Here is a 12863-nt window from a genome sequence, read left to right on the forward strand (position 1 = left end):
TGGGCTTGAATTGACCATGGGTCATTCAAGGTAAAATGGCTGAGTGTTATTTGGGGGTTGAACCAGCCGAACAAGTTTACATATGGGTTGATTATCTGGCCATGTTACTCCCTACTCATGAATCTTCAGTGGTTTCCCCATTACCTTGATGATAAAATAGAAACTCTTCAGGGTCACTCTTTGAGTTGTTCATGGTCTGGCTTCAGGGTGCCTTCACAGATTTATTTCAAATGATTCTTCTGAGCATTACCCTCAGGCCTGAAAACAGGCCCGCTTCCTCTTTCCAAACTTGCCAGTCCACCTCTCAACTTCATGCATTGGTAGAGACTATAATTAAGCCTAGAACAAACTCTCATACCACTTTTGCTTCTCAAAATCCTTGGATTCCTAAGGCTACTTATGCTTTTTAATGGAATTCTTTCCCAATCAGCTGAATTGTTAATGCTTTTCCTCAATAAGAATTGTCCTATAAAATGCTGCTGCTGCTGACACTACAACACTACTACTACTACAACTGCTACTACTACCACTACCACCACCACCACCACCACCACCACCACCACCACTACTACTTCTTTACATTTATATAGCAGTTTAAAGTTTACATGTACTTTAAATGTTTAAATGTATTTTACCTACTATTTCATTTGATTCTCATAAAACCCCTCGAAGGACAAACTAACCATTTTATAGATGACAAAACTGAGATCAAGAGAGATTCAAGAACTTACTCAGGGTCACACAGCTAGTAAATATCTGAGGATGTTTGTATTTGATCTCAAGTCTTCTGTATCCACTGTGCTTTATAGCTATTTGTGAAAATGTTGAATCTCCTCCCTGGCTCTCAGAAGTACAGAAGCTATTTAGGATAAGATAGGCATTATTTTTTTTTTGTGTGTGTGTGTGGCCTTTGTGTCTCGAGTACTTGGCCCAATATCTTTTTTTTTTTTGCACTTATAATCTGCTCAATAAAATTTGGTTGAATTTTTTCGGAATTACATATGTGTAATTTCAACATTTTAAGGAAACTCAAGAGAAAAGAAGGCATGACTGATGTTTCTACTACTACAAAAAGTTAAAAGAAAAAAATTCTGTGAAGGGACAACAACAAGTTTAATGGCTGAATTTTAAATCAATCAATTAAAATGTGTTTTTAAAAAGTTATTGTGTGCCAGTCATAATGTTGACCATTGGGAAAACCAATATATAAAAAAAGTAAAACAATCCAAGCACAAGTAGTTAATATTGTCATAGAGGGAAAAAAAGAACAACTGGGGAGGGGATAGAAAGGGGACAGAGGAAAAATAAGAAAAGGAGAAAGGGGAGAAGGACAAGGAAATTCAAAAGCCATTTCCCAATAGTTAAGCGATCAATAGATATAAACAAATAGTTCTCAAAATAAGAATTGCAAAGTATTAACAACTTTATAAAAGAGTATTTCAAACCATGAATAAGTAAAATGCAAACAAAAAACCCTGAAAGTTTCACCTCATGCACATTAAATAAGCAAAGATAACAAAGGACAGAAGCCATTGATGTTGGAGTGGTTCTGGGAAGATAGGGTTACTAGTGCATTGGCAATGAAGCTATGAATCAGTGAAAACCATTAAAAATGAAATTATGTACATAGTGACTACATTACTAGGATTATACGTCAAGGGGCATTTGGGTGGCACAGTAGATAGAATGTACTGCTGGGCCTGGAATCAAGAAGATCTGAGTTTGAATCTGGCCTCAAATATTTACTAGCTGTATAACCCTAGAAAAGTCACTTGACCCTGTTTGCCTCAATTTATCATTTGTAAAATGAGTTGGAGAAGGAAATGGAAAACCACTCCAGTATCTCTGCCAAAAAAAAAAAAACTCAATGGGGTAATGAAGAGTTGGACACAATTTTTTAAAAAATTTTATTTTGATTTTGATTTATTAACAATCACTTCCATATGCTTTTGAGTTGAAAATTTTTCTCCCTCTTCTTCCCCCCCCCCAAAGATGGCGCACAATCTGATATAGGCTTTACATTTACATACCCATTAAACATATTTTCACATTAGTGAAGTTGTAAGCAAAAATTAAAATCAATAGGAGGAACCAACAGAAAGATGAAGCAAAACTCAACAAAAGGTAAAAGTAACTGATAGCAATTCGACTTCCATAGTTCTTTCTTAGGATGTGGACAGCATTTTCCATCCCAAGGCCTCTGGAGATGTCTTAGATCCTTGTAATGCTGAGAAGGGTTCAGTTTAACAATATTAGTCATTGCACAACGTGGCTGCTATTGTGTACAAAGTCCTCTTGGTTCTGCTCACTTCACTCAGCATCAGATCATATAAGTCTTTCCAGGTTTTTCTGAAGTCAGCCTGTTCATCATTTCTTATAGCACAATAGTATTCCATTACATTCATATACCACAACTTGCTCAGCCATTCCCCAATTGATGGGCATCCAGAGTTGGACACAATTGAAAAAATGACTCAATAACTTCAAGGAGTCCATTGATAAGAAAAAAAGTCCTCATATATACAAAAATAATTGGAAATAAAATAGAACTCAATAATTGAGGAAAGGCTAATCAAATTGTTAACATGAATGTAATTGAATATTATTATAATCTTTTTTTTTAAGGCAATTAGGGTTAATCGACTTGCCTAGGGTCACGAAGCTAGTAAGTGTCAAGTGTTTGGTCTGAGGTCAGATTTGAACTCAGGTCCTCCTGAGTTCAGGGCCACTGTGCCACCTAGCTGCTCCAACTATAATCTAAGAAATGACAAAGGTGATGAATACAGAGAATCGTGAAAAATTCTACCTGAATTGTTGCAGAGTAAAATAAGCAGAGCCAAAAAAACAGAATATACAGTGACTGCAGTAATGTAAGTGAAAACACACACACACACACACACACACACACACACACACACACATCAAAGACTTGCAAAATTATAAAGAAGAAGTATGACTCAAAAGAAGAGACAGGATAAGACCCCTTCCCCCGACCTCTTTGAAGAGGAGGAAGGTATAAAGTATTATACCTTGCACATACTTTCAGACTTCTTTGACATATTAACCAATTATTTTTTCCCCCTTTTCTTTGTCTTTTTTTTATTTAAAAACTGTTCATATGGGAAAATATCTGGAAAAGGAGGGAGTAAGGATAATGGAAAAAATATATACTGATATTAAAGAAAAGGACGTCACCAAAAATTTATTTTAAAAAAGAAAAAATAAATCCAACTTCAAATTATCCACTTTAAAAAAAAAAGTTGTCTACACTGAATTTATAGTTTTAAGGGAATTAAGACATATTCACAATAAATAGTTATTCTAAAGATAATAACTAGTCCAAGTGTGGCTAGAACACACAGGAGATCAATCAACAAGCATTCGTTAAGCAAATAATGTGTACCAAGCTCTGTACTAAGCACTGGGAGTACTTGGGAGAGAGGAATATGAAATAAGGCTGAATAGTGCTACATTCTATTAGGGCCTTGAATCTCAGATAATGGAATCTGAACTTAGCTTGGAAGGCAACAGTTAGACAATTAAGGGTTTCAAACCAGATCTCTAGGTAAAGAAGAAGGACGATTATCAACATAAAAGAAATTTAGGAGAATGGTCAATGGGTGAGTAAAAAGACCCATTTGGAAGCTCTTGTAATAATTCTGGTAGGTAGAATCAAGGACCCATACTAGAGCACTATATATGAACACAAAAAATGACTGGAGATTGAGTAAAAATAAAAAAAAGAAAAAGAAAGCTTTCCCTCTCCATTTCTTGAACTATGACACTTGAATGTCATCTAGGTTGAGATGTCCTGGCCTACAGCGATTGTCAGATTTTGACAAGGCTAATCATTAGCGGCCAGACTTTTCCTAATATTTGTGTTCTATGCTAAACTGTCAAAATAAGCTATTTTTTAATCTCTTATTTGGAAATGTTACTACTTTCTACCTTTGCCTATAATGAACCTTTCCCTGGACCAATGACGTGATCTTAAGGAGAAATGACAGTTAATTGCCTTGCCAAATACAGTGAAGCAGAACCAAAAAGTGAAAGATATTAGCGATAAAGAAATAGTGAAAATGTGAACCTTCATTTAAATAAAAAAACAATCGAGAAATCTGGGAACAGTAGCAGGTTTGGAAAGAAACTATGTCAAACTTCATCTTTTTGAGGAACATTCTTTCCATTGATCAACTCTTCCTTGTAGTTGTGTTCTTTCCCTTCTCTTACTTTTCCCTCAGTTAACAAGGGAATAGATTTTCATTGTAAATATTTCATGGGAATCTGAGTTTTCTTTTGGGCTTCGACCTACTTTTTTCCCCTCACTGATTCATAGCTTGAGCTAGTGGTAAAGTATGTCAGGGCTTGGGGAGATAATACATGAAATCCATTTCTTTCCCCCTCCTACCCTTTTGGCAGCTTGACAAAATTAGTACAATTTTTCAACTGGCTCTATTCTCCAGAGATATGCAGTGCATTCCATTGTTTCCTCCAAATACAACTGCAACTGCAACAGAAAGAACTGGTGAGACACTATAAACAATAGTATAGAGAGCATTTATCATGGCGCCTCTGAGCATCAGACCAGACTATACTGTCATCACATTTAATGGAAGAATTAGACAGTCTAACAGCTCAATAATGGTTCATTGTTCTCCCACCATATAGAAAATGAACAGTAATTCAAGGGCCTAGCAGTTAAATTTTAAAGGGAATAACAAAGTTTCTGTGGGAAAAGAGATTCACACTAATGGAGGTCAAAGAAAATCTGTAAAGTACTAAAAATATAGGGATAAATGCTTTGCTTATCATTTAGCCCATATGCCATATTGGGCCCACAAGACTTTTATACCCTTTAGCAGCATACATGTATGGAGAGCAGCATACATAGGAGACCAACTGTGAAGTGGTTATTGTACTGTGGTTTTGTCACAGGAGCTTAGCAACGAGATAGAAATAACAGCTGTATGTTTTCTAGAGAAGTTTGCTTAGGAAGGCAGTTACTATGGAAACGCCTGGCAGTTGGGATTTGATTCAACCCTGTATAAAACTGATGAGTTTACTTTGTCTCTGTTATTTTTCATGCATGCAAAACTTTGGAAAAGAGGTAGTATTTCTGCAATTTGCATATGGATAGAGAGTTACTCTAAAAAACAAAACAAAGGGGGAAAAAACCACCAAAATATTTAGCTTAGCAAGGAAATGGAAATGACTGTACTGACGAGCCTCACTGCCAGTGAATCATGTAGATTCACCAAAGGCTAACCAAAGAAATCTAGTATAAATTAACTATAGTTGAAAACAGCTTTGGCGGCATGATCTCTGTACTGTAGCTCTTACTTGAGAAGGATATGAGTCACAATAAATTATAAGGCCCATTCAGAGTTTTACTTAAAATAGTTGCAGCTGGGAGATGTAACGTTCTCATGAATGAGCAAAAAGGAACTGAATTATCCTCCATCGGGAAGTCTCTCAATGAAAAAAATCTGGTAAACAGGCCTAAGGGGGGTGGGGGGGGGAGTGAGAGAGAGAGAGAAAGAGAGAGAGAGAGAGAGAGAGAGAGAGAGAGAGAGAGAGAGAGAGAGAGAGAGAGGAGAGAGAGAGAGAGAGAGAGAGAGAGAGAGAGAGAGAGAGAGAGAGAGAGAGAGAGAGAGAGAAGAAAAAAAAAGGAAACAGATGCTGACTTATAGGAATGTGCCTATTCTGATGAGGGAATACCAGCATCTGTGTACAGTGACTTAAATGAGAATTCACTTGCTTCTTCATTGCTTGTGGCGCCGGAATACTGAACAGACAGAATTTGATCAAAAGGAAGACAGGCATTTCTTTCTTTTTTACTTTTTTTTTTTTGAAATTTCTGAGTAATAGAGGCAGTGTTCCTTTAAGATAAATGATGATCTTACAAAGTGACAGGAACACATTTGAACAACTGGAAGATGCAAGCTTTGGCTCACCTCCCCCAGACATCTCCTAGTATCTCCTTCTCCTACTCTGATGCGGGCTTTTAGAGAGAATCTTAGGGCAAGAATGATTTGGAATACCTGTACACTGAAATCTGCTTTTCAGGAGAACCATCACATCTCTGTTAAATGTCTAATCTGGGAAAAGAGTCGAGGGACAGAAGAAAAGACAAAAGTCTTGGAAATTACATAGTTGTGTAAGGATGGAAAAGGAAATGAGCCGGGCTTGATAGACATAATTTTGTAAAACAAAACAAGCCAAAGAAACCCAACATGCAAAACCAAGTATCTTTCTTAAATGTTGTCAAACACTTTAATTCTACTTATAAGGCTTGATTCTTGGCTTTGAACTTGGCAGATCTTCTATGCCTTTTACTTCTATTGAAGGACAAAACTAGCTAAAACTTGGCCCCACTCAAATTCTGCGTGTGTCTGTGTGTGCGTGTGTGTAAAGAGGGGTGACATTCAGGTAACTCTGTCACCACAGACTCAGGTGTACCAGAAAGGGTGGTCTGCAAGTCTAGTGCTTCCTTGTCCTTGTGGGTTTGGTCTTGGAATTCATGGAACCAAAAGAGAGTTTTCAAGGGTATAAGACTCCTAGGGGTTGTGGTTGTGAGTATATTAGTTGTTATATCTTGTGCCTCTGGAAGACCTAAAGGAGAAATACCAGTAAGACAGTTATCATGACAAGGACGATGTCAGTGCCATGGTATAAATATCCATTTTCCTCATGCTAATTATAGCTCTAGTTCTGCTCTAATCAAAGTTTCCTTTTCAGTCAGGCTCATATGAGTCTGGATTGGAAGACAGTTGAGAGATGCTAATCTTCCTTCACTTTCCTATTTATTATTTATTTATTAATAAGAGGCAACTATATGCCCCATATGCAGTTGGGAAGGCAAGCAAAAAACATTTACTTAGTTTCCACTGTGCTAAGCTCTGAGGATAGAAGTCTAAACAAAAATAAAGACAGTCTCTGCCCTCAAGAAGCTCACATTCTTTTTTAATTTTTTATTAATATATTTTGATTTATCAACAATCACTTCCATTAGCTATTGAGTTTAAAATTTTTCTCCCCCTCCCTCTCCCTGTCCCTCCCCAATATAGGCTTTACATATACATTCCTGTTAATCATATTTTCACTTTAGTCATGTTGTAAGGAAGAATTAGAACAAATAGAAGGAACCACAAGAAAGAGGAAACAAAACAAAATAGAAGAAAAAAAATGATCTGCATTCAAACTCCATAGTTCTTTCTTTGGAGGTGGATAGCATTTTCCATCATGAAACTTTTGGCGATGTCTTAGATCCTTGCATTGAAGCTTACATTATGACAGGGCAAGATAACACATACAAGACAGCATACTCACTCAGAGTCACTTTTAAAGCCCAAATCACAAAGGAGAATACAAATACTTACTGATCTGGACTACATGTTTTATGGAGGAATGTTGATATTATTTTCCCCTGTTTTGCTGTACTTAACAGAGTGAGATATAGCAAAAGCTGGGATGAAGAATAGATATACACAAATATTATAGCCCCATATCCTCAGTACTTGAAGGAGGTAGGGAGGGATCTATTTTCTCAGCAATGAACTAGAAATTTCTGCCTTCTGTCTCTGAATGAATGAGATAATTTTGAGTTATAAGACAAGGTACTGGAATGTTCTGCAACATCTCACAGCTCATGGAAGATAGAATTCATACATTCATCCCTTCATTCATTCAAGGAACATTTGTTAAATGTCTCTATTGACTTTCATGCATCTCTTACTCCCTTGGCTCACACAGCAAGCTTCATGGTTTATAGTTTTAATATCAGCCTAGTGTCTACTCAAACACAGCTAATTGGAAAAGTGTTGGAAGTCACTACAAATTCGTAACACCAATTGTCAAACCTAAAGTTAGTGAAACATTACTATCTTTTTGAGGACTTTGGCATTTCTACAATGGCACACACAATTCAGTGTTCTGATCAATGGAATAAAAAAAATAATTGTGATTGTTTAGGGAAGAGGGGAGAGAGATGAAGGGAGGGAAGAAGGGAAGAAAAGGAGAGAAGAAGAAAGGAGAGGTGATGAGAAGAGAGGAGAGAAGAGGAGGGGAGAGAAGAGGAGGGGAGAGAAGAGGAGGGGAGGGAAGGGGGGAGAGAAGAGAGAGAGAGAGAGAGAGAGAGAGAGAAGAGAGAGAGAGAGAGAGAGAGAGAGAGAGAGAGAGAGAGAGAGAAATAATTGAGTAATTCAATATGATGCTTCTCATGTCTGGAAGGTTTTATTGGAGAATCTGGTAACCAGCTGTTCATCAACTTTACTAAGTATGGAATGAGAGGAAATGTGTTCACCTTGGGGCAAAAAGGACACTAGTTAGAAGACAAGACAAAAAAAGCGTCCTGATGTTATGGATCTTCAGTCACTGGACTCTGCCAAGAATGAGGTAGTAAAATCTCTGCCTCTGGAGATGATTCTGGAAAAGGGCCACACACATACACAATTATTAATAAGAGCACTTTTTGTTGTAATAAAGAACTTGAAAGAAAGAAGATCTCCAATGACTAAGGAAAGGCTGTACAAACTGAAGCATATGAACATAAAGGAATTTTACTGTGCTGTAAGAAGCGACAAATATGATGAACGCAGAGAAGTATGGGAAAACTTATATAAGCTGATGCAAACAGAGCCAGAAAAATGACATACACAATGACTACAATGATGTAAATGGAAAGAACTATAATCATATAATAATTGAAAATGAAAATAATGTGTTAAAATTATAAAACACAGTTCTCCTAGGGGCAGAGCCAAGATACCGGAATAAAGAAGCATTCACCTGAGCTCTCCCAATATTCCTGTCCAATGTTTAAAACAATATGTCAAATTGAACTCTGGCCTGGCAGAGCCAACAAAAGGTCAGAGTGAGACATTCTTCCACCCCAAGACAACTCAGTCCAATCATTCTGGAGAAAAATTTAGAATTACATTCAAAGGGTTATACAACTGATCATACATGTTGACCTAGCAATTTCACTACTAGATCTGTATCCAAAGAAATCAAAGAAAAGGGAGAAAAGACCAATTATATGAAAATGTTTATAGAAGCTCTTTTTTATAGCAAAGAATTGGAAATTGAGGGAACAGTCATCAATTGGGGAATGGCTAAATGAGTACATGATTGTGATGGCATACTATTGTGCTATAGAAAATGACAAGCAGGATGATTTCAGAAAAAACCTGGGAAGACTTATATGAACTTGTACAAAGTGAGGTGAACAGAACCAGGAGAACGTTGCATACAGTAATAACAATATTATAAGGATGATCTATGATGAAAGACTTAGCTATTCTAATCAAGACAATGATCCAAGACAATTCAAAAGAACCCATGATGAAAAATGCTATCTACCCTCAGAGAGAAAACTGATGAACCCTGGATGCAGATTGATTTGTAATTTCTCTATTTTGATTGTTTTATGCTGCATCTTCTTTTGTAACATGGCTAACATGGAAATGTGACTTCACATGTATAATCAAAATCAAATTACCTCCTCAAGGAGGGGAGGAGGAAAGAGGAAGAGAATTTGGAACTCAACTTTTAAAAAAAGATTGTTTAATTTTTCTTCCTTGTAATTGGGAAATATTTAATGAAATACAGAAAATAATTTTAAAAATTATTCTACTGAAAATAAGATGTGCATTTCATGTATGGCCTTTATAGATAAGTAGATGATTCATTCTTACACAAGAACACATAATTCTTTGTACCTTTTTTATGTACTCAAACATTCAATTCATTTCAATTCCATAAAACTTTATTAAGTCTATTTATATGCCAGGTACTATGTTCAGCACTGGGGATAAAGAAAAAAAAATTAACAAACGTCATCTCTGTCCTCAAGGAGTTTAACTTTCCATTGAAATTTTGAAAAGAACACAATCAGATAAGTTAGCATCGAAATAGGGATAGGGATGGTGATGAGGATGGGAATAGGGATAAAGACAGGGATAGGTTTAGGGATGGAAATGGCTATGGGGTGGGGATGGGGATAGCAAAAGAGGCAGGGATAAGGATGGAGATAGGGATAGGGATAAGTTTAGGAATGGGGTGGCAATGGGATGGGCATTGGGACTGGACTATGTCTATACTGGGATGGTAATGGAATTCCTTGATAAAGAAATCGCCAACCTTGTTTATCATCTTAAGTGCAATTTAGAGTCATGGAGAGTTTGAGTACTGAGAAGTTAAATGACTTCACCTAGAATCATTTAGGTAGTATGGATGAGGAGCAAGACTTGAATGCAGATCTTACCGGCTTGAAGGCTAACTCCCTAGCCACTATAACACAACATCTCTTGAACAGATATATAAATATGCTAAATAAATTCAAAGCAATTATAGAACAGTGACACCTGGGAAAATTAGGGAAGGACTTCTATAAGAGATGAATCTTAAGCTAAGCCTAGAGGAGAGCTAAAAATTTCTGGGATTATATCTTATTTTTTTTTTAAACTCAGGGCCCAGTACAGTGCTTTGCACGTGTAAATACTTCCTAATCTTTTGTTGAATAAAATTGAAAATTAATCTGATAAGGTCCAATGAAGGTTGCCGTCCACCACTGAAAAGAGTGGTGACCATTTAGATACATGCTGGAGACTGTGGATATCTCTGGCCTATGGGCTTTAGATTAAGGTTGAAATCACCTGTGGCTTTTATGATTTAAGTGGCCTTGAGCAGATCACCTCTTCCTGATTCAGTTTCTTCCCCACCAACTCTTTCACCTTTCTTCATGGCACCTTCCTGACTTCTATCAATGTTAAAAGAGATAGTGAAAACAGGACTGGAGACAAGGAGGAAAGTCAGAAAGAATTAAGTCATCACTATGGGGGTTCCTGTAGGTCATGGGTGTCTTCCAGGGTACCGTTGCAATCTTCTAGTAATAGCAACACAGCAGTTTTGGAAGTAACATCATCTCTGGGGATATGGAACTGGACATATTTTGGGGATTCATCATTATTTATACTGGTATAAAGCAGGTTTAGATTATACCAATTTGCAGATCAATATAGGAAGAGAAAATTCCTAACAATTAGAGCAGTCCAAAAGCAAAATGCCTTGCCTAAAGAGGTAGAAAGTTTCCCATCAGTGGTCATCTTCAAGGAGAGGCTATATGACTACTTGTCAGCAATGTCAGAGAGGACATTTTTGCTTAGATTTTGGACTCCATGGACTCTTGAGATATCGTTTAGCTCAGAGAATTTACGATTCTGTGAAACAGCTGAGTGATTTTCCTTCCAACCTTGACCTAATGAAAAAGCCTAGATGATTTTTAAGCCCCCTGAGGCACCCCAAAGACATGCCTCAAGGAAAATAGAATGAAATAGAGGAGACGATCAGAGCCTTTTGCAAGAAACCATTCAATAGACAAGCTAAACTCAAACCATTTGCTCTACAGAGTTTTTTTTTTGCTTCTTCTTTCTCCAAGTGACTTCATATTTCTAAGAAAAAAAAGACTTTAAAAAGTTCATAAGTAAAACTCAAAATGTTTCTTGGACATAAAATTGCCCTAATTTATCAAAACATCATGAATGCAAATTACACGTAAACTAATCAGTAAGTAGTGCTACAGTTTAAATTGCCCTTGAAACACACATGGATTTAATAATTAACAACAACAACCAAAAAAAGGGGTTGGAAAAAGATAGTTTACTTGGAGCCAAGACATCTGAACAAGTGCTCAATAACTTTAGAATGTGACTTACTTTGCTCAGGCCAGCGGAGAGTCTGAAAAAAAAAAAAAGCTCTATCAATGTTTCCTTCTATTCAATCAAAACACTAATAGTTCCAGAGAACTGAATAACACATTTACAAGGGCCTAAGCACTACTATTACTAACAATATTTCTGCTTTCTGATGGGGAAAACTGGTGCTTCATTTGGGGGGGGGGGCTGGAGATGGGGAAGTGTGTCTCTAAGGAAAGGTCTCATCATGCATAACTCCAAGATCTTTTGATCTACTCCTTTGTTGAACTAGGATTCACCTAGTTAAACTACTATATTTCCCTTATGTTTTGTGCATGAGTCGATCTGTGACCAACAATGGTATAACTCAGATGGTCAGAATACTCTTAAATGAATTAATCTTTTTTTTTTTATTTCATTGATCTAAAGTTCACCTGAAAGGTGTAAGCCAGAGCTTTCACTTCCAGATGCATATCCACAAAGAAAATAAATTGCACTGACATAATCTTTTAATTTCAGGTAAATCATTTTAAATAACTTTATCCATGTGTCTCTGTGTCTCTGTCTCTCTCTCTCCCTTACACAAACATATATTATGGGATTAACAAGAATAATATAGATTTGTCATCTTCTAATGAATTAACTTCATCTATATTTTTCCTACATTGAAAACTTTGAAGAACAAAATAATCCTTCCTTTTTATCAACTAAAATTTCTTTGATTTTTTAAAAGAAAATGTAGCCTTGTGCCCTGCCCCACCTAGAACCACTACCAAAAAAAAAAATTTAAAAGGAAGTACTTTCTGTTTGGATTAATAGTATTTTGATTTTTAAACTGCTTCTCCAATAAAGAATAAAATAGGATAAATATATGAGATCCGGATGAGGAATTTGCCTTCTTGAGGACCTGATGTCAAAGAGAGAGGTCAGAAGGGAATTTGCTCAACAGAAAAATCAGCAAGGATGAGATTCTGCTTTAGGTCTGTCTGAAGTTCAGGGAATTGGGGAGTCTTTGGAAGTATTTCACAGTCAATATTGACACAACATTGAGGAGAGTGGAATCTACTCAAGTGTAGTAGAAATATCACTCTTAGAAAGAGAACTGAATGTTCCAAGCCAGTCCCTTTCTTCCTCTGTTTTGGAATTTCCTGTCTTTTTAGGACAGTTTGA

The 12863-nt window shown here is 36.6% G+C and overlaps 1 long non-coding RNA gene across 1 annotated transcript; it reads left to right on the top strand.

The window, feature by feature from the left end:
• Positions 1-5408: 5408 nt before the first annotated feature.
• LOC144457812 (uncharacterized) lies at positions 5409-9628 on the top strand. The gene is made up of 2 exons (XR_013487333.1): positions 5409-5489; positions 8230-9628. It is a non-coding gene; the product is annotated as an uncharacterized LOC144457812 (long non-coding RNA).
• The last annotated feature ends 3235 nt before the right edge of the window (positions 9629-12863 follow it).

This window comes from Phascolarctos cinereus, unplaced genomic scaffold (assembly GCF_003287225.1).
Source record: "Phascolarctos cinereus isolate Bilbo 61053 unplaced genomic scaffold, phaCin_HiC Scaffold_1;HRSCAF=81, whole genome shotgun sequence".
In the NCBI taxonomy this organism is placed as follows: Eukaryota; Metazoa; Chordata; class Mammalia; order Diprotodontia; family Phascolarctidae; genus Phascolarctos; species Phascolarctos cinereus.